Consider the following 23,821-nt stretch of genomic DNA (forward strand, 5'->3'; position numbering starts at 1 on the left):
TGAACTTGTCATACAGATACAGATTGGCAGGTACGATATTGTGGCCATCACTGAGACGTGGCTAAAGGATGCATGTCTATGGGAGCTGAACATCCAAGGATACACGGTGTATCGGAAGGATAGGCAGGTAGGCAGAGGGGGTGGTGTGGCTTTATTGGTGAGAAATGATATTAAATCATTAGAAAGAGATGACGTAGGAGCAGAAGGTGTAGAGTCTTTATGGGTTGAGCTAAGAAATTGCAGGGGTAAAAGGACCTTGATGGCAGTTATTTACAGGCCTCCTAACAGCTGCAGTGATATGGACTAGAAATTACAACAGGAAATAGAAAAGGCTTGTCAGAAGGTCAGTGTTATGATAATTGTGGGGGATTTTAACATGCGAGTGTATTGGGAAAATCAGGTCGGCACTGGATCTCGAGAGAGAGAATTTGTAGAATGTCTGCGAGATGGCTTTTTAGAACAGCTTGTTGTTGAGCCCACTAGGGGATCGGCTGTACTGGATTGGGTATTGTGTAATGAACCGGAGGTGATTAGAGAGATTGAGGTGAAGGAACCCTTAGGAGGCAGTGATCATAACATGACTGAGTTCACTGTGAAACTTGAAAAAGAGAAGCCGAAATCTGATGTGTCGGTATTTCAGTGGAGTAAAGGAAATCACAGTGGCATGAGAGAGGAACTGGCCAAAGTTGACTGGAAAGGGACACTGGCGGGAAAGACAGAAGAGCAGCAGTGGCTGGAGTTTATGCGAGAAGTGAGAAAGGTGCAAGACAGATATATTACAAAAAAGAAAAAAATTTTCGAATGGGAAAAGGATGCAACCGTGGCTGACAAGGGAAGTCAAAGCCAAAGTTAAAGCAAAGGCGAGGGCATACAAGGAAGCAAAAATTAGTGGGAAGACAGAGGATTGGGAGTTTTTAAAAGCTTACAAAAGGAAACTAAGAAGATCATTAAGAGAGAAAAGATAAACTATGAAAAGAAGCTAGCAAATAATATCAAAGAGGATACTAAAAGCTTTTTCAAGTATATAAAGAGTAAAAGACAGGTGAAAGCAGATATAGGACTGATAGAAAATGAAGCTGGAGAAATTGTAATGGGAGATAAGGAGATGGCGGAGGAACTGAACAAGTATTTTGCATCAGTCTTCACTGAGGAAGACATTAGCAGTATACCGGACATTCAATGATGTCAGGGAAGAGAAGTGTGCGCAGTCACAATTACGACAGAGAAAGTACTCAGGAAGCTGAATAGTCTCAGCGGAGATAAATCTCCTCGACCAGATGGAATGCACCCTCGTGTTCTGAAGGATGTAGCTGTGGAGATTGCGGAGGCATTAGTCAAGTCAAGTCAAGTCAATTTTTATTGTCATTTCAACCATAACTGCTGCTACAGAACATAGTAAAAATGAGACAATGTTTTCCAAGACCATGGTGCTACATGAAACAATACAAAAACTACACTGAGCTACGTACTGAACAATGATCTTTCAAAAGTTAATAGATTTTTTCTTTTTTAACATTTAAGAATAAAGTGGACAGATACATGGATGGGAGGTGTATGGAGGGATATGGTCCGTGTGCAGGTCAGTGGGACTAGGCAGAAAATGGTTAGGCACAGCCAAGAAGGACCAGAAGGCCTGTTTCTGTGCTATAGTTTTTCTATGGTTTCTAGATTCTGCCATGGCTCCGGAGGACTGGAAGATTGCAAATGTCACTCTGCTATTCAAGAAGGGGACAAGGAAGCAAAAAGGAAATTACAGCCCGGTTAGCTTGACATCGGTGGTTGGGAAGTTGTTGGAGTCGACTGTCAAGGATGAGGTTACGGAGTACCTAGAGGCATATGACAAGATAGACAGAACTCAGCATAGTTTCCTTAAAGGAAAATCCTGCCTGGCAAACCTATTGCAATTTTTTGAGGAAATTACCAGTAGGCTAGACAAGGGAGATGCAGTGGATGTTGTATGTTTGGATTTTCAGAAGGCCTTTGACAAGGTGCCACACATGACTCTGCTTAACGAGATCAGAGCTCATGGAATTTTCGAAAAGTTACATACATAGATAGAGCATTGGCTGATTGTCAGGAAACAGAGAGTGGGAATAAAGGGATCTTATTCTGGTTGGCTGCCGGTTACCAGTGATGTTCCACAGGGGTCCGTATTGGGGCTGCTTCTTTTTACATTGCACATCAACAATTTGGATTATGGAATAGATGGCTTTGTGGCTAAGTTTGCTGATGATACAAGGGTAGGTGGAGGGGTCGGTAGTGCTGAGGAAACAGAGAGTCTGCAGAGAGACTTGGATAGATTGGGATAATGGGCAAAGAAGTGGCAAATGAAATACAATGTTGGAAAGTGTATGGTTATGCACTTTGGCAGAAGAAATAAACAGGCAGACTATTATTTAAATGGGGAGAGAATTCAAAGTTCTGAGATGCAACAGGACTTGGGAGTCCTCATGCAGGATACCTTTAAAGTTAACCTCCAGGTTGTGTCGGTGGTGAAGAAGGCGAATGCAATGTTGGCATTCATTTCTAGAGGAATAGAGTATAGGAGCAGGGATGTGATGTTGAGGCTCTATAAGGCACTGGTAAGACCTCACTTGGAGTACTGTGGGCAGTTTTGGGCTCCTTATTTAAGAAAGGATGTGCTGACGTTGGAGAGGATTCAGAGAAGATTCACTAGAATGATTCTGGGAATGAGAGAGTTAACATATGAGGAACATTTGTCTGCTCTTGGACCGTATTCCTTGGAGTTTAGAAGAATGAGGGGGGATCTCATAGAAACATTTCAAATGTTGAAAGGCATGGACAGAGTGGATATGGAAGAATTGTTTCCCATGGTGGACGAGTTTAGTACCAGAGGGCATGACTTGAGGATTGAAGGGTGCCCATTCAGAACAGAGATGCAAAGAAATCCTTTTTAGCCAGAGGGTGGTGAATCTATGGAATTTGTTGCCACGGGCGACAGTGGAGGCCAAGTCATTGGGTGTATTTAAGGCAGGGATTGACATGTATCTGAGTAGCCAGGGCATCAAAGATTATGGTGAGAAGACTAGGGGTGTGGGACTAAATGAGAGAATGGATCAGCTCATGATAAAATGGCGGAGCAGACTCGATGGGCCAAATGGCCGACTTCTGCTCCTTTGTCTTATGGTCTTATGGTCTCATAATTGACTACAGGAGAAAGAAACTGGAAGACTATGAGCCAGTCTTCATTGGGCAATCAGAGGTGGAGAGGGTCAGTAACTTTAAATTCTTTCGTTTTACCATGTCAGAGAATTTGTTCTGGGTTCAATGTGTTCCATTACAAGGAAGACACAACTGCACCTCTAATTTCTTAGAAATTTGTGCAGATTCAGCATGTCATCTAAAACTTTGACAATCTTCTATAGATGCACAATGAAGAGTATCGTAATTGGTTGCATCGTGGCCTGGTATGGAAATACCAATGGCAAGAAATGAAAATGTCTGCAAAAAGTGGTGAACACAGCCCAGTCCATCACAGGCAAAGCCCTACCTACCATTGTGCATGTTTGCATGGAGAGCTGCCACAAGAAAGCAGCATCCATCAGCACTTTCAAGGACTTTACATCTCATATTCTTAGGATTATTTATTTGTTTTTTTTAACACAATTTCTCTTCTCTTTTACATTGATTGTTTGTCAGTCTTGGTTATGTATAGTTTGTCATACATTCTATAGTATTTCTTTATTTTCCTGTAAATGCTTGGAATAAAACCAATCTCAAGGTAGCATATACGTATTTTGATAATTAATTTTCTTTGAACTTTGAACCTTATGATGAAACGCAAAGCCTTAGTCCTGAACACTTTTCCTAATTATTCCTTACATTTTAGCCTCTATGTTTTAAATGAAATGGCTCAGATTTTTTTATTACATTAAAATTGTTATGCAGATATGTTATTGCTGCTGCAAATCTCTTTTCTGAAGATACATAGGCAAGAGATTCCGCAGCTCTGGAGATACATTCAGCAGATATGAAGCCCAAAGTAAGTTAGTCCAAATACAGCTGTACACCAGCCTCTGAATGAACTTAGTCCGTATTTTCACAGGGTAACAAGTGAATGATAGAGTGATAGAATTATATAGCATGTAAATAGTCTCTTCGGAATCAGGATCAGGTTGTTATTACAGACATATGTCCTGAAATTTGCTTCGTCGCAGCAGTACAGTGCAGACATAAAATATTCTATAGGTTTCAATAAGAAATATAATACCCATGTACATAAATTGTGTGAAAGAAATAACAATGTAATTCAGAAATCTGATTGCAGAGGAGATTAAGCTGTTCATAAAACATTGAGTTTGGGCCTCCCTCGCGGTAGTAAGGAGAAGAAGGCATGTCCTAGGTGTTTTTTTTAATATATAATTTTTACTGAGTTTTCAAAGTGATACATGAGAAAATAATATCTACCCTCCCCCCTCCCCTTAACCCTCCCCCCCGATATATACTCCTACCTAAAAAGAAAAGAAAAAAAAGAAAAAAAAGAAGAAAGAACGGCCTGAATATTGGAAGGTTTGCACATGCTCCATGGGTAAAAATAAATTTAATCCTGGGTGTTGAAAGGTCCTTAATGATGGATGTTGCCCTCTTGATGCATTGCCTTTGTAATGATGTCCTTGATGGTGGGAGAATTGCACCCATAATGGAGCTTGCTTAATCTATAACCCTCGGCAGCCTCCATATCAGGCTCTGATGCAGCCAGTCAGAATGGTCTCTACCATGCATCTATAGAAATTTGCTAGAGGTTCTGGTGACATTACAAATCCCCTCAAACTCCTCATAATTGCATCAATACGCTTGGCTCAGGATGGATCATCTGAGATTTCACTCAGAATCAGCTTTAATATCACAGGCATATGTCATGAAATTCATTCACTTTATGGCAGCAGTGCAATGTAATCCATAACAACAGAGGAGAGAAAAATGTGAATTACACTAAGTATGCATATACTAAATAGTTTAATTAAATAAGTAGTGCAAAAGTGGACATAAAAATGTAGTAAGGTATTGTTCATGGAATGTCTATTCTTTGCCTTCTTTGTATCTGCATCAATATGGCACCCAGCAGCATGGCTCTGGTCACCCTTTCTACTGCAGTGCAATAAGAAGCAGTGTGTGTTCTCCTGACTACCCCTTCCTGAAGTCTAAAATCAATCCTTTGGTCTTGCTGACATTGATTGCAAGATTGCTCAACTATTCAACCAGCTGTTCTACCTTACTCCTGGATGCCTCATTGCCCTTTAGCCCAATGTTTCCTTGTGGAGCAAATTGTCTATTTGAACTAGTCCCATTTGCATGCATATGAAATGTGTTGCTTGCATTAACAGCCACTACGCTCTGTATAGCTGCCCATGGTAATTGTTCCCACCTCTACAACTTTCACTGGCACTTCTTTCCATACGCCCAACTCTCTCTGTATGTAAAATTTGCCCTTCAGATTCCTTTGAAGTCTTTCTCCTCTCACTTTAAACCTATGCCCTCTGGTTTTTGACATCCCATCCATTAACACCATATCCACACTCCAATGGTTTTATTACCCTCTATAAGTTCACCCTTCGGTTTCCTCTGCTCCAGCTGAAAAAAGCCCAGCCCATCCATTCTTTCCATTCTAACTCACGCCCTCCAGTCTTAGCAACATCCTTGTGAATCTTTTCAGCACCTTTCAATGGTTAATGCTAAATCCAGCATCAGAGTATATTATCATTTGCTCTGTTACCATGACTTCAGTATGATGTATTTGTCTCGTTGCTATGACTTCAGCACACTCAGTGGCCACTTTATTAGGCACACCTGCTCATTAATGCAAATATCTGATTAGCCAATCATGTAGCAGAAACTCAATGCGTAAAAGCATGCAGATATAGTCAAGAGGTTCAGCTATTCAGAGCAAACATCAGAATGGGAAAGAAATGTGATAAAGTGCCATTGACTGTGGAATGAATGTCAGTGCCAGGTGGGGTGGTTTGAGTATGTCACAAACAATAGTCTCTAGAGTTTGCAGAGAATGGTGCAAAAAACAAAAAAAAAATCCAATGAGCAGCAGTTCTGTGGACAAAAATGCCTTGTTAATGAGAGAGGTCAGAGCAAAATGGCTGGACAGGTTCAAGCTGACAGGAAGGCAACGGTAGCTCAAATGACCACATGTTACAACAATGATGCGCAGAAGAGCTTCTTTGAATGCACAGTATGTTGAACCTTGAACTGGATGGGCTACAGCAGCAAAAGACCATAAACAAGGATTCAATGGACACTTTAATAGGTAGAGGAATAAAGTAGCCTCTGTGTGTATATTATAATTTGTCTAGTTAATATAACTTCAGCATATTATAATTTGTTTAGTTACTGGGAATACAAAGCAAATTATTTTGGTGATGGGTGCTTGGAGAAAAGAAAGAATCTATGCTTTGGGAACTGCCCTAGTATCATCACTTCAAGAAGCACTAAAGTGAAACCATTACTTGCAAAATGAAAATAAAATTTCTTCCAATTATTCAAATTCACATAATTGGACTGATCTTGGCCCATCTCCCAAAATGAAGGTAATTATATTGAACATCAAGTTAGATTGCATAACTTGGTGAAAGATTATATAATTGTGACTTTGGAATTAAAATTGTTCTGTTGAGTGGAAATCTTAACTGACTTAATTGCAGACATAAAAGAGAGAAAATGAACACCGGTGACCAGTGGTGTGCCTCTGTCATGGTCCGGTTCACGGTCCGGTTCGTCGATCCGTATTCCAGGTTTTCCAGTTTTCCATTGTTCTGTTGGGTGCTCTAATTAAGGTACATGATTCTCATTTTTGGCAGACACATAAACACCTCCGGAGACCAGGGCTTGGCTGCTGGATTGTTCCTGTCCAAACCACCTTACTGAATCCCTTCTCTGCCCCTTCCTCCTGAAGCCTTGCCTTGCCTCTCCTGTAACTCTTGCCTGCACTGCTGTCAAGTTCAACCGCTGGAGCAAGATAAGAAACTGTCTATAGTTGTTTTGAACTGTCTCTGTGTCCATGCCTTCACTAGGTAGGTCCGGCCGTTTGCCGCTACCTAGTGTTGGGAACTGTCTCTTTTTGCCCTCGCCTCCGCTGGGTAGGTCCAGCCACTTGCCGCCACCTTAAGTGGAGATCTGTCTCTCAGTGTTCTGTGTATGAGTCCCAGGCCTATGTCCTGGTTCCAAGGAGGGGTCCTGGCTCTGTGTTCCATGTTTCTGTTCCCCCTCAACCAAAGCTCTGCGTTCCTGCTCCCCCTCGACCAAGTCAAGGCTTCGTATTCTCGTCCTGACCATCTGCCTCGCACAGCCCGGTGCTGGGGTTCCCTCGTCCTGTGCTGGGGTTCACTCATCCTGTCCAAGCCACATCCAAGAACCTCATCCTGACCAAGTCAAGGCTTTGTGTTCTCATCCTATCCATGTGCCTCATCCTGTGCAGGGGTTCCACGTCCTGTCCTTGCCAAGATTCTAGTCCTGAGTCCTAGCCTAGACCCGGGTTCCAGTTCCGAGTCAAGATCCAGGTTCCGAGTCCCAACTAAGTCCCAGGTTCTGGGTCCTCGTCCAGGCTCTAGTTCCGGAGTTCTGTGTCCTAGCCCGAGTCTGTGCTCTTGTCCCAGCTCTCTAGTCAAGTCCTGTTCCTAGTACTTCAGTGCCTGTGTCTTGCATTTGGGTCTGCCACCAACGCCCCCCTTATGACTGAACAGTCCAGCCAAGCATAGACTCAGCAACAAAGACACTGTCGTTTTACTCTTGCCATCCTGGGTTCCCTCTTGTTGAATGCCCCCCACCTGCCCAGTTCGCCAACAATCCTGGCAAGCCTGTTGGTCGCCAGGAGACTCCCATCGAGGTGGGGTACTGTCATGATCCGGTCCGTGAAATCCTCATTTTGGTTCACAGTCCGGTCCATCGATCCGTATTCCAGGTCTTCTGGTTTTCCATTGTTCTGTTGGGTGCTCTAATTAAGGCACATGATTCTCATTTGGGCAGACACATAAATACCTCTGGAGACCAGGGCTTGGTTGCTGGATTGTTCCTGTCCAAACTCCCTGTCTGAAGCCTTGCCTGTAAATCACGCCTGCAACTTTTGCTTGCACTGCTGTCAAGTTCAACTGCCGGAGCAAGATAAGGAACTGTCTATCATTGTTTTGAACTGTCCCTGTGTCCATGCCTTCACTAGGTAGGTCTGGCCTTTTGCTGCTACCTAGTGTTGGGACCCGTCTCTTTGTGCCCTTGCCTCCACTGGATAGGTCCAGCTGTTTGCTGCTACCTTGAGTGAAGATCTGTCTCTGTGTTCTGTGTATGAGTCCCAGCCCTATGTCCTCTTTCTAAGGAGGGGTCCCGGCTCTGTTCTCCCTTGACCAAGGCTCTGCGTTCCTGTTCTCCCTTGACCAAGGCTCTGCGTTCCTGTTCTCCCTTGACCAAGGCTCTGCGTTCCTGTTCTCCCTTGACCAAGGCTCTGTGTTCCTGTTCTCCTTCAACCAAGTCAAGGCTTTGTGTTCTTGTCCTGTCCATGTGCCTCGCCCAGCCCAGGAGTACCTTGCCCAGCCCGATGCTGGGGTTCCCTCGTTCTGTCCAAGAACCTCATCCTGTCCAAGACAAGGCTTTGCGTTCTCGTCCTGTCCATGTGCCTCGTCCTGTGCAGGAGTTCCACGTCCTGTTCTGTAGCCACATCCTGTTCTTGCCAAGATCCTAGTCCTGAGTCCTAGTCTAGACCTGGGTTCTGCTTCTGAGTCAAGACCCAGGTTCCAAGTCCCAACCAAGAACCAGGTTCTGGGTCCTTGTCCAGGCTCTGGTTCTGGAGTTCCGTGTCCTAGCCCAAGTCTGTGTTCTTGTCCCAGCTCTCTAGTCAAGTCCTGTTCCTAGTACTTCAGTGTCTGTGTCTTGCCACCAACGCTCCCCTTATAACAGCCTCGGGGATCTGTTCTGGGACCCCTACTCTGTGATTTTTATAAATGACCTGGATGAGGAAGTGGAGGGATGGACTAGTAAATTTGCTGATGACATAAAGGTTGGGTTGTTGTGGATAGTGTGGAGGGCTGTCAGAGGTTATAACAGGAAATTGATAGGATGCATTGGCCTTCATCAATCGTGGGATTGAGTTTAAGAGCCGAGACGTAATGTTGCGGCTATATAGGACCCTGGTGAGACACCAATTGGAGTACTGTGCTCAATTCTGGTTGCCTCACTACAGAAAAGACGTGGAAACCATAGAAAGGGTGCAGAGGAGATTTACAAGGATGTTGCCTGGATTGGGGAGCACGCCTTATGAGACAGGTTGAGTGAACTCTACCTTTTCTCCTTGGAGCGATGGATGATGAGAGGTGACCTGATAGAGGTGTACAAGATAACGAGAGGCATTGATCATGTGGATAGACAGAGACTTTTTCCCCAGGGCTAAAATGGCTAGCACAAGAGGGCATAGTCTTAAGGTGCTTGGAAGTAGGTACCTAGGAGATGTCAGGGATAAGTTTTTTACGCAGAGTGGTGAGTGTGTGGAATAGGCTGCGGTGGCGGTGGTGGAAGCAGAAACAATAGGGTCTTTTAAAAGACTCCTGGATGGTTACATGGAGCTTAGAAAAATAGAGTGCTATGGGTAAAGGCTAGGTAGTTCTAAGATAGGGACATGTTCAGCACAGTTTTGTGGGCCAAAGGCCTGTGTTGTTCTGTATGTTTCTATGCTTCTAATTAAGGAAGATGAACACAATAATCTTTCATTGGTAGCTCCCTGGCACCTTGAAGCATTGACAAACAGAGGGCCAGATCTTGCAGACTTTCTGATCATAAATAAAAACAAAACAAACAAACAAACAATGCTCAGCTTCTGCAGATTCTAGAAATATAGAACAATACACACAAAATGCTGGAGGAACTCCACAGGTTAGGCAATATCTATGGAAATGAATAAAAAATTTTCAGGTCAAAACCCTTCATCAGGACTGGAAAGGAAGGGGAAAATTCCCAGAATAGGAAGTTTTGGGGGGAATGCTGCCTGACCTGCTGAATTCCTTCAGTATTTTGTGTGTGTTGCTCAGCTTTTGATGTTCAGTCTTGAGACATTATTTAGTATTTCATACTTTTCACTCCAAGGGCAGTGTTGCAATGGCCAACAAAATCTGAACAAGAATTCAGGAAAGTAAGACAAGCAAAACAAACTTGCTGTAAAAGAACATAGGGAATAAAACATAGAACAGTACAGAACAGTACATAGAACAGCTCATATCAAACAGATTAGATGTTTTCAAAAGGATTTATACAAGAACATTAGAGAATAGGGAATAAAAAACAATGAACTGATCAGAATTAGGATCTGGTTTATTATCACTGACATGTATCTTGAAATTTGTTGTTTAGCAGCACCACAGTGCAATACAGAAAAGTTATTATAAGTTACAAAATTAAACAAGTAGTATAAAAGAAGAATAATGAGATAGTATTCATAGGTTCATGGACCACACATAAGTCTGATGGCAGAGAGGAAGAAGTTGCTTTTAAAACATTGAGTGTACATCTTCGGGCTCCGGAACCTCCTCCCCGATGGCAGCAATGAGAGGATGGTATATCTTGAATAATGACTGCTTTTAGTGATGGATGTTGCCTTTTAGAGGTACAGCCTCTTGAAGGTGTCCTTGATGGTATGGATGGTATTGCCCATGATAGAGCTGGTTGAACCTACAACCCTTTGCAGCCATTTCAATCCAGTGCATTGGATCCTGTATACCAACCAGTCAAAATATTCCCCACTATACATCCATAGAAATTTACAAGAGTCTTTGATGACATACCAAAATCTCCTCAAACTCTTAATGAAATATATCCACTGGTATGCCCTTTTCATAATTGCATCAATGTGTTGGGCACAGGATAGTTCCTCAGAGACATTAACAAGCAGAGCCTTGATTCTGCTCATCCTTTTCCACTGCTGATATCTCATAAGTTCTGGTTTGTGTTCTCCTGATTTCCCCTTATGAGTCTTTAGTGACAAATCTCCTCAAACTTATTACAAAGTAGAGCCACTGGCTTCTTTATGATGGCATCAAGTATTGGAAGACAGAACTGAGGAAAATGCAATGGAAGAAGGCTCATGTGGGTTATAAATATCGATTATCTGGGCCAAATGTCACCTTATTACATAATATATTCTCATTTTGTGTCCCAGAGTGCTCCATAGCCAACAAAGTCAGTTAAAGTCCAGTCACTACCACAGAGAAATGTAAAAAACTAATTAACATCTAAGGTGACACAAAAACAGCAAGAAAATAAAGACCCAGGTGATTCAGTGATATTGATTGATGGATAAGCATTGGGACAGTGAACAAACAGTGGGGCACTGAGAAGTGTGGTCATGCAAAGTGACCTGGGAATACAGATCCATAATTCCTTTAAAGTGGCATCATAGGTAGATGGGGTTGGAAAGAGAAGTTTTAGCACATTGTCCTTTGTAAATCAAAGTACTTAGTACAGGAGTTTAGCATGTCATGTTGAAGTTGTATAATACATCAGTAATGCTAAATTTGGAGTATTCTATTAAGTTCTGATCACCTACCTACAGGAAAGATATCAATAAGATTAAAAGAGTACAGAGAAAATGTACAAGGATGTTGCCTGGATTTGAGGACATGGGGAAAGGTTGAATAGGTGAAGACTTTATTCCCTGGACCATAGGAGACTGAGGAGAGATTTGACAGAGGAATTCAACATTATAGGTGGTATAGATAGGGTAAAAGCAAGAAGCTTTTCCACTGCGGTTAGGTGAGACTGGAACTAGATATCATGGGGTAAGGGTGAAAGCTGGCATTTTTAAAGGGGAACTTGGGAGGAAACCTCTTCAGTCAAAGGATGGGGCAAGTGTGGAATGAGCTGCCATTGGAAGTGTTAGATATGGGTTTGATTGCAACATTTAAGAGAAGTTTGGATAAGTATATGGAAGGGGTATGGTGGGCTATGGAATGTATGGAGGTTCAGGTCAGTGGGGCGAAGCTAAATAACACAGATTAGATGGGTTGAAGGGCCTGTTTACATGCTGTAGTGCTCTATGATTTCTATGGACTGGTAGGGAATAGACAATGGGCAGAATCAGAATCAGGTTTAATACCACTGGTTATATGTTGTAAAATTTATTAATATAGTGGCAGCAGTACAATGAAATATATGACCCAGATGCATGGCAACTCTGGCAGGGTTTGCAAGACATTACATCCTATGAAGCGAAACCCAATAGCATGAAGGGCAGCAATGCTTCACTACCAGAGGCACTCAACATCTTCTATACCGGCTTTGAAAGGGAGAGCACAACTACAGCTGTGAAGTTCCCTGCTGCACCTGGTGACCCTATGATCTACGTCCCAGAGGCCGATGTTAGACTATCTTTAAAGAGAGTGAACCCTCGCAAGGATGAAGGTCCCGATGGAGTACCTGGTAAGGCTCTGAAAACCTGTGCCAACCAACTATCAGGAGGATTCAAGGACATTTTCAACCTCTCACTGTTATGGGTGGAAGTTCCCACTTGCTTCAAAAAGGCAATAATTATACCAGTGCCTAAGAAGAATAATGTGAGCTTCCTTAATGACTACCACCCAGTAGCACTCACATCAACAGTGATGAAATGCTTTGAGAGGTTCGTCATGACTAGACTGAACTCCTGCCTCAGCAAGGACCTGGACCCATTGCAATTTACTTATCTCTACAATAGGTCAACGGCAGACACAATCTCAATAGCTCTCCACATGGCCTTAGACCACCTGGACAATGCAAACACCTATGTTACGATGTCATTGACTATAATTCAGCATTTAATACCATCATTCCCACAATCCTGATTGAGAAGTTGCAGAACCTGGGCCTCTGTAACTCCCTCTGCAATTGGATCTCGACTTCCTAACCGGATGACCACAATCTGTGTGGATTGATGATAACATATCCTCCTCGCTGACGATCGACACTGGCGTACCTCGGGTGTGTGCTTAGCCCACTGCTCTACTCTCTATATACACATGACTGTGTGGCTAGGTGTAGCTCAAATACCATGTATAAATTTGCTGATGATACAACCACTGTTGGTAGAATCTCAAGTGGTGGCGAGAAGGCGTACAGGAGTGAGATATGCCAACTAGTGTAGTGGTGCCACAGCAACAACCTGGCACTCATGGTCAGTAAGATGAAAGAACTGATTGCGGACTTCAGGAAGGGTAAGACGAAGGAACACATACCAATCCTCATAGAGGGATCAGAAGTGGAGAGAGTGAGCAGTTTCAAGTTCCTGACTGTCAAGATCTCTGAGGATCTAACCTGGTCCCAACATATCGATGTAGTTATAAAGAAGGTAAGACAGAGGCTATACTTCATTAAGAGTTTGAAGAGATTTAACATGTCAACAAATACACTCAAAGACTTGTATAGATGTACCATGGAGAGTATTCTGACAGGCTGCATCACTGTCTGGTATGGAGGGGCTACTGCACAGGACCGAAAGAAGGTGCAGAGGGTTGTAAACCTAATCAGCTCCATCTTGGTTACTAGCCTACAAAGTACCCAGGACATCTTCAGGAAGCGGTGTCTCAGAAAGGCAGCGTCCACTATTAAGGACCTCCAGCATCCAGGGCATGCCCTTTTCTCACTGTTACCATCAGGTAGGAGGTACAGAAGCCTGAAGGCACACACTCAGTGATTCAGGAACAGCTTCTTCCCCTCTGCCATCTGATTCCTAAATGGACATTGAACCCTTGGACACTACCTCACTTTTTTTTATTCTACATTATTTCTTTTTTTGCACTTTTTTAAAACTATTCAATATACGTATACTGTACTGTAATTGATTTACTTATTATTTTTTTTATTTTATTGATTTTTTTTCTTCTCTATATTATGTATCACATTGAACTGCGGCTGCTAAATTGACAAATTTCACATCTCATGCCGGTGATAATGAACATGATTGTGATAATTAATATAGGAGAAATAAATAAGTAAATCAATTATAGTGAAAAAAATATATATATTAAATAGTTTAATTAAAATCAGTGCAAAAACAGAAATAATAACAGTGAGGTAGTGTTCAAGGGCTCAATGTCCATTTAGGAATCGAATGTTAGAGGGGCAAAAGCTGTTCCTGAATCGCTGAGTGTGTGCCTTCAGGCTTCTGTACCTCATTCATGATGGTAACAATGAGAAGAGGGTTTGCTCTGGGTTATGGGGGTTCTTAATGATGCTTTTCTGAGACAACGCTCCTTGAAGATGTCTTGGATACTACGGAGGCTAGTACCCAAGATGAAAATTATTAATTTTACAACTTTCTGTAGCATCTTTCAATCGTATGCAATAGCCTCCTTTGCACCCCGGTACCGGGCAGTGATGCAATCTGTCAGAATACTCTCCACAGTACATCTCCAGAAATTCTTGAATGTCTTGGGTGACAAACTGAATCTCCTCAAACTCCTAATGAAATATAGCCACTGTCTTGCCTTTTTCATAGCTGCATCAATACGTTGGGACCAGATTAGATCCTCAGAGATATTGACACCCAGGAACTTGAAATTGCTCACTCTCTCCGCTCCTGGTCCCTCTATGAGGATTGGTTTGTGTTCCCTCATCCTACCTTTTATGAAGTCCACAATCAGCTCTTAGATCTTACTGAAGTTGAGTTCAAGGTTGTTGCTGCAACACTAGCTGGTATACCTCACTCCTGTGCACCCTTTCATCTCCATCTTGGATTCTATCAACAATGGTTGTAACATCAACAAATTTATAGATGGTATTTGAGCTATACCTAGTCACACAATCATGGGCATAGAGGGAGTAGAGCAGTGGGCCAAGAACACATCCCTGAGGTGTGCCAGTGTTTTTCGTAAGAGAAGAAGGAGATATTGATACCAATCCGCACAGATTGTGGTCTTCTGGTTAGGAAGTCGATGATCCAATTTCAGAGGGATACAGAGGCCCAGGTCCCATAGCTTATCAATCAGAACTGTAGGAATGGTTGTTTTAAACAGAGCTGTAATCAACAAACAGCATTCTGACATAGGTGCTTGTATTGTCCAGGTGATCTGAGGCAGTCTGAAAAAGCATTGAGATTGTGTCTGTTGCAGACCTATTGTTGAGGTAGGGAAATTGCAGTGGTCCAGGTCCTTGCTGAAGCAGGAGTTGATTCTGGCCATGACTAAGCTCTCAAAGCATTTCATCACTGTAGATGTGAATGCTACTGGATGATAGTCATTAAGGCAACTCACACTACTCTTCTTGGACATTGATATAATTGTTGCCCTTTTGAAGCAGGTTGGGACTTTCGACCGTAGCAATGAGAGGTTGAAAACATCTTTGAATACACCTGCCAGTTGGTTGGCACAAATTTTCGGAGCCTTACCAGGTAATCCATCGGCGCCTGCCATCTTGCAAAGGTTAACCCTCATGAAAGACAGGCTGACATCGGTCTCCAAGACAGATAGCATTGGGTCACATGGTGCAGAAGTGATCTTCACTACTGTAGTTATATTCTCCATTTCAAAGCAGGCATAAGAGATGCTGAGCTCATATGGTATTGGAGCATCACTGCCATTCATGCTATTTGGTATCATTTTGTAGGAATTAATGTCCTGCCAATCCTGCCCGAGTTGAAGTGCATGTAACACCCTGCAAACCCTGCCAGTGTAGACGTTCGTATGGGATCTCTATATTTATGCCCTATTCTTGGTTGGTGCAGCTGTGACGAAACTCAGTTTCCCTCGGGATCAATAAAGTATGTCTATGTCTATGGGATTAATGAGACTAGCACCATGGTGGACGAGGAGCTAGTTATCATGCTGTGGTGCTCTATGATTCTATATCTCTAAAACATTGGAATAACTTCCTAACTCTTTCTAAAATAATTGGGTGGCACAATAGTGTTGCAGATAATGCTTTACAGCACCATTAACCACAGCTGTCTGTAAGGAGTTTGTACATTCTCCCTATGACCTTATAGGTTTCCCACATTCCAAAGACATATGGGTTAGTAGGTTACTTGGCCCCAAGGGTGCAACTGTGTGGCACGTACTGGCTGAGTTGGAAGGGCCAGTACTGCACTGCATCTCTGAATTAAATTGAAAATAATGAGCTGATGTTTTGTAAAGGCAGGTAAGCCCTAGGTTTAATACCTCATTGGGAAAACATTTGAGCTCGATATTCCCTAGTAACAGCCAAGCATTAGGTTGGATTATTTGCACAAATCTCTGTACAAGACTTACCACACAATCTTCTACCTCTGGAGACAAGAATGCTCTACAATTGAGGTGAAGGTGACAGCTAATACCAAAGTAATATTTTCCAATAAATTTTCTTACCATGATAAATGTTTGAATTAATTTTAATTTTCTTTTCTGTATAAACTTTATTTGCAAAAAGTATTTCCTCTTTTATCGTTAACTCTAACTTTAATGATCAAATATTCACTTGCCATCTGACAACCAGACAGATCAAAAGCTTTCCGTTATTTGAAGTCTATTTTGTTTCAAATTCATGGGATGAATGATTTGACATTTTATATATGTGTAAACAGACAGCACTTTGACTCAGGAGTGGAGCTTTCTCTTAAGAAAAGCAGAGTAGAAAGCTGCAAAATTAATGTGTCAAATTCAAATAAAACAATTCATTCACAGTTAGATTAGTAGCTGTGGTTTCTCACACAGAGATGCAGAGCTAGCATGTGATTCAAGAGTTACAGAATTATGTGAATATAAGACCATAACACATAGAAGCAAAATTAGGCTATTCAGCCCATCGACTCTGCTCTGCTATTCCATCATGGCTGATTTATCAACTGCATTCTCCTTGTAACACTTGACCCACTTACTAATCAAGAACCTATCAACCTCTGCTTTAAATATAAACTGTAAACTTAGTCAGCTCTGTCACAAGCAGTAGTGTCTATAGTATTCAGGACATGGTCAAGGAGTGATGCCTCAAAAAGGTGGCATCAATCATTAAGGATCCCCATTCATTCAGGACATGCCCTTTTCTCATTACTACCATCAGGAAGGAGGTATAGGAGCCTGAAGACACATACTCAATGACTCAGGAACAGTTTCTTACCCTCAGCTATCTGTAACAGAACTTCATGGATGCATCTTGCACTAAGCACTGGAATCTAATTGATGACATCTTCATCAGGAACAGAGACAGGGTAACAAAATCTATGTGAGTGCTGAATGCTGAATGCTGAACAGACCATTGTCTCACCATTTCTAAACTGAACATTCATATTCAGCCCAAGAGATGCCCAGAAAGAAAGCAAGCTCCAAGAGAGATAAACATCCCCAAGCTGAAAAACAGCAACGTAAAGCAGTTTTTTGTTGACATTCTAGAAAACAGCTTCGACTCCATCCCTCTGGACAATCAGAATGTGGAAACTGCTTGGTCAATCCTTCAAAAACTGGTCTACCACACACTGCTGCAGAAGGCACAAGAACTGGTTTGATAAAAATTATGTCAACATGAAACAACTGCTGGATGAGAAACGTTATCTCCTCAAAGCTTTCCTCAGCGACCCTAAGTCCATCTCAAAGAAGGATGCCTTCAACAACGTATGAAGGACCGTACTGTGCATGATGCAGGATTCCTGGCTCCACAATAAAGCTGATGAGATCCAGGTGTATGCAGAAACTGTAGGCATGATTTAAAGAACTTCTACACTGCACTATTAGAAGTCTATGGCCCCATATGATCAGGGTCCTCCCCTCTCCTTCGTGCTGATGGGAACACTCTGATCATGGACAAAGAGAAAATTCTTCACAGATGTTCTGAATTGCCCTTCGACTATATATGATGAGGCCAAGTAGCTGTCAAGGAGGCACAAGATATTCCACTGACCTTAGCTGCAGAAAGCGCTACATCAGCTCTCTAGAGGCAAAGCGCCTGGATCAGACACAATACCAGCTGAGGCCTACAAGGAAAGTGGTAAAGTGCTAACAGGAAAGCTCCATCAGCTCTTCCAACTCATGCGGTCGAAAGAGACAGTTCCAAAGGAATTTAAAGACGCGTCCGTCATCCACTTGTATAAGTGAAAGGGAAACCAACAGTCCTGCGTCAAATATTGGGGAACATCCTTACTGTCTATTGCAGGCAAGATCACTTGACTCCTTTGTTATCATTTCACATCATGCCTTCACCGGGGACGCCTACCAGACAGCAAGTGTGGATTCTGGAAAGAGAATGGGACTATCAATATGGTGTTTGCCGTAAGGCAGCTACAAGAGAAGTGACAGGAGTGAAACGTTGACCTGTAATGCTACGTCGATCTGACTAAGACTTTTGACATTGTTAGCAGAGAGGACCTGTGGAAAATCATGGCCGAATAAGGATGCTCAAGAAGTTCATCACCAAGGCCAGTTTTCTGCTCTGGGTGTCAGATGTGGGGTCTCCAGGAGACTTCCAACCTCCCTGATGGCCACATCTGCACCAGGTGCATCGAGATGCAGCTCCTTGGAGATCGAGTTAGGGAACTGGAGCTGCAGCTCAATGATCTTCGGCTTGCTTGGGAAAGTGAGGAAATGAGTGATAGGAACTACAGGCGGGTAGTGACATTGGGGCCATGGCAGGCAGTTAAGTGGGTGACTGTCAGGAGAGGGAAGGGAGAGCGTCAAGTAGTGGAGAGCACCCCGTTGGCCAACCCCCTTAACAATAAGTACTCTATTTAGAGTACTGGTGGGGGAGGGACAACCTAACTGGGGGAAGCAACAGTGGCCATGCTACATCAGCCAGTTCCAGATAAATCCTGCATTGAGCCAAACATCACAATCGACAATCAGAGACTCAAGCCTCTGAACAGGTTCACGTACTGCATATTGGTAGCACACTGTCCCAGAACATCATTGATGATGATGAAGTAAACGCCACGATTGTCAAAGCAAGTGTAGCCTTTGGCAAACTTTATACCAACATCTGGAAAAGAGGCAGCATAAGTCTACAGGCGAGGCTGAAGTGTACCAACAACATGCCAAGAAACTGAACCATTTTCTCACAGTCTGCCTCAGAAAGGTCCTTGATATTAAAGGCTCGTGGAATCTGTGACAGTGAGGTACTTACCAAGCCAGGCGACCCAGTGTCTACACTACCCTGATGCTGTCGTAGTTGCACTTAGCAGGCCATGTAGCTTGTATACTAGACCATCGGCTGCCTCAGAGACAGCGCTATGGAGAACTACAGAAAGGAAAGCAGTCCTATGGAGGCCAAAGGAAATGCTATTAAGATGCCCTGAGAGCTTCACTAAAAGCCTTTTGCATCAACCCAGACTCCACGTGAACATATTATCCAGGATCAGCTTGAGTGGCATTCCTCCCTCCATAAAGGTGCAGTGACACACGAGGCAGAAAGGGCAATTGCAGCAGAGGGGTGTAGGCTGGCCGGCGAAGGCTGAACCTGTGACTCCAAACCCAATATGCCTGCCATCTTTTGTCCATGCTGCCGAAGAACTTTTCGAGCATGGATTCACCTCTGCAGCTGTCTGTGTACCCACAGACAAATCCGGCTCCTACAAATCATGGATGATAAGAGTTTTTCTCATTATTACACAATGGACAAATGAACGAGTGAATGAAATTAGTTTATTTTCATTACGTGTTATCAGGGGGTATAGATAGGGCAAATGCAAGCAGGCTTTTCCCACCTAGGTTGAGTGGGACTAGAACTAGAGGTCATGGGTTAAGGATGAAAGGTGAACTTTTTAAGGGGACAATGAGGGGAATCTTTTTCACTCAGAGCTGGGTGAGAGTATGGAATGAGCTGCCAACAGAAATGGCGGATTCAGGTTCAATTTCAATATTTAAGAGAAATTTGGATATGTACGTGGATGGGAAGGGTATGAAGGGCTATGGTCCAGGTGCAGTTCAATTAATAGTTAACTAATAGTTCAGCACAGGCTAGGTGAGCTGAAGGGCCTGTTTCTGTGTTGTAGTGTACTATAGCTATTCTATGTAGTGAGGTACAGTGAAAGAGTTGTCTTGCATAAGGTTCATACAGATTCATCACAACAGTGCATTGAGGTACATCAAAGTAAAGCAATTACAGAAAGCAGAATAAAGATGACAGTTACACTGGAAGAGAAGTGCAGGTAAACAATAAAGTGTAAGTGTCAGAATGAGCTAGATTGAGAGATCACGATTCCATCTTATCGTACTAGGTAATCATTTCATAGTCTAATAAAAGTGAAATAGATGCTGTCCTTGAACCTGATGACATGTACTTCCAGGCATTTCTATCTTTTGCCCAGTTGGAGAGGGGAGAAGAAAGAATGGCTAGTGTGGGTGGGATCTTTCACCATGTTGGCTGCTTTACTGAGGCAGTGAGAAAGGTAGACAGTCATATCACACATCTGGGACCATGCACCATTCACCCATAACTTTCTGATACTTCTGACCTACATTACTCCAGGAAAAAGTATGCTTCAGTAGACACAGACACAAGAAATTCCGCAGCTGCTGGAAATCTTGAGCAACACACACACGAAGCTGAAGGAACTCAGCAGATCCACCAGCATCAATGGAGAGGAATAAGCAGTCACTGTTTTTGAGTCAAGACATTCATCAGGCCGAGACCGTGATGAAAGGTGCCCCTCCACAAATGCTGCCTGATTTTCTGAGTCGCTCCAGCATTTTGTGTGTGTTGTTTCAGAAGTCATATTCTCTTTCTTGCATTTAAAATCCCTCTGTGTATTCTGCCCCAAACAAATGCTCATGAGCCACAATATTCCCTTTCTTGGCTCAGTGCCATTCTTACAACACTCCTGTGTAATGCCTTAAGATATTTCACCGCAGTAAGGTGCTACGTAAATGCAAGATTTTGTTCTTCAAATTTCCTAAACCGTGCAAATACCAACTCTTTCAATCTATGTTGGGGCCTCGTTATCAATAAATGAAAATAAACAATGGTGTCTCCAAAATCTTCTTTAAACAGAATTCCCTCAGACCTTTTGAAAACAGAAAAGACTCCCTTCAACTGCTCCCTGAGGTAATTAATATTTCATTTTCTGCATGTGTTGAGATCGAACACCCTCGGTAGTGAGGAGAGGATTTTTCTGCACTCCTGCTGAGAGGGTCGATTGCATTGCCTGAGACCGCGGAATAAAAGTACATTTCTCTTCTGTGCTCTGGCAGGACTGATTGAACAAATATGCTTCCTGGATCTGACGAGTACAAAGTTCACTTTCTTGGGTAAAGCTGAATGTTTTTTTTACCATCAGAACAAAGGAAGGTAAACAACACTGAGAGTATATAATAACTAAAACTAATTCCAACTAATTGCAAACACAATAGGTACTGCAGATGCTGGAAGTTTTGAGCAACACACACAAGGTACTGGAGGAATTCAACATAAATATGTGGAATTAATTGCTATAGACAACTGTGGAGGCCAAGTCACTGGGTATATTTAAAGCGGAGGTTGACAGGTTCTTGATTAGTAAAGGCATCAAAGTTTATATGGGAGGAAGGTAGGAGAATGAGGTTGCGAGGGATAAATAGGTCAAATGGCCCATCCTGCTCCAATGTCTTATGGTCTTTAAGGCAGCATCTACGAAGGGGAATAGATACTTCTCATTGGGATTTGAAAGAGGGTGACTATATAGTATAAGCATAGGGAGAAGGAAGGAAGGGTCACCAATCTACGGGAAAGATATCAATAACATTGAAAGAGTATACAGAAAGTTTACAAGGTTGTTTCCCAGACTTGAGGACCTGAGATGTAGTACAGGGAAAGGTTGAATAGGTGAGGATTTTATTCCCTGGAGAGTAGAGGAATGAGAGAAGATTTGACAGAGGTACACAAAATTATGTAGGGTATAGATTGGGTAAATGTAAGCTGGCTTTTTTCAGTGAGACAACACATACAAAATGTTGGAGCAACTCATCGGGACAAGCAGCATCTATGGAAAAGAGATAAGAGTTGACATTTTGGTCTGAAGCCCTTTATCAGGACTCTATTTTCCAATGAAGTAGAGCTGTGTCCACAACCCTGTGCAGTCACATGCCAAGTAGTTGCCATACCAAGCTGTGACCCATCCAGACAGAAAGCTTTATGTGGTGCATCAATTAAAATTGGTAAGGGTCAATGGAGACATGACAAATTTCTTTAGCCTCCTGAAGAAGTACAGGCTTTGGCAAATTTTCTTGGCTGTAGTGTTTACCTGGTTGGACCATGATATGTTGTTGGTGATCTTTATTTCTTGGAACTCAAAACTCTCAACCCTCGCAACCTCTATATAGGTATCAATTGAGAAATTGTGTATCAATTTCTCAAACTCCCAGACATTGAAGGAAATGCTGGCAAGAACTTCAACAAACAAAGAAGCTTGCTTTCATTCCAAAAGCAAACAATTTGTGTTCAATTTAGGATGAGTTTTTGCTAAGAATCATATACTCCTTGGCTCTGGAGTTACTTGGAACTGAAGGTCAACCCAAGCTGTTTGTTGAATTCACTGTTCTTTTACAGTGTGTACACCATCACCCTCATCACACCTTACCCCACTTCCTTTCTATCCTTCTCTCTCCAGTGTCATGTATCCTTCACCCTTTAGTCAATAGAACAGTATTGCACAGCAAGAGGATGTGCAAGATACTGGAAATCTGGAGGTACACACAAGATGCTGGAGGAGCTCAGCAGGTCAGACAACATCTATGGAAGGAATTGGATACTGACACCTTGACCTAAAAAACATCAACTGTCCATTTACCACCATACACGCTGTTTGAGCTGCTGAATTCCTGCAGCACCTTTGTGCTGCACAGGAGCAGGCCATTTGGCCCAAGATACCTGTGCCAAGCATGATGCCAAATTAAATTAAACCCTACCTCCTGCACATGATCCATATCCCTCCAGTCCCTCTATATTCATGTGCCTATCTAAAAGCGACTATCATATCTGCTTCCATCACTATCCAGGTAAGCACATTCTAAGCACCAATCAATCTTTGAGTAAAAACTTGCTCCACACATCTCCTTTAAGCTTTCTTCTTTACACGTTAAAATGATGCCCTCTAGTGTTAAACATTTCAACCCTGGAAGAAAGATTCTGCCTATAATTCAAAAAGTTGTTGTGTATTTTCTTCAGTCCTCTCTTTTCAAGACAACTCCAGACAGCTCAATATCTCCCAAAAGAGGTAACATCCAAGGAATTTCCTTATCCAAACCTTGACTAGAGCTTCAATAACCTTTGAAACAAACAGAAGTCTGATTGTTCATCCTTTATCCTTTTTATAATTGCAAGACACTACCTGATATTAAGAACAACAATACTGCAGGTCTACTCCATGAGTGAGTTGCTGGATAGTTTGACTTGTTGTGCATCGTGTTGTCATCTGCACTTGTTGTGTACCGCTGTTGTGTGGAGTTGGTCACGGTACAAAAGATGGGACAAATGATTGTTTTGCACATTTTCACTTGATCACAAAACCCTATTGGACATGGGTATTGTACAATACCGCAAGTCCAGTTCACTGCTTCATTGGTGAGACCGACAGTGGGGGTGTTGCATTGCCTCGGTTGTTGCGTGGACCAAGCTCTTCTGCCTGGGGCTTGCCGATTGCATTCGCCCAGGGAAGAAGACGCCAGAGGTGTGTGGGAGAGGGCAGAGGCACAGTGTACGTACCGGAATTCGTGCTGGGTTGGAGGCTGACCTCTCCCATTTGTGCTTCTCTCTCAGTGCTAGATTGTGTTTTGTCTGCAGTTGCACTAGCGCATGATGAGGAACTGCCACATTCTAGTTCTTGCAGAAACGTGGCTCCAGGACGACATCCAATACATCATTAATATATAGGCCATGGCACTCATGGAATAGGGACTTGGGCTATATATTTTTT

Source organism: Mobula hypostoma, chromosome 2 (assembly GCF_963921235.1).
Source record: "Mobula hypostoma chromosome 2, sMobHyp1.1, whole genome shotgun sequence".
NCBI classification, from domain to species: Eukaryota; Metazoa; Chordata; class Chondrichthyes; order Myliobatiformes; family Myliobatidae; genus Mobula; species Mobula hypostoma.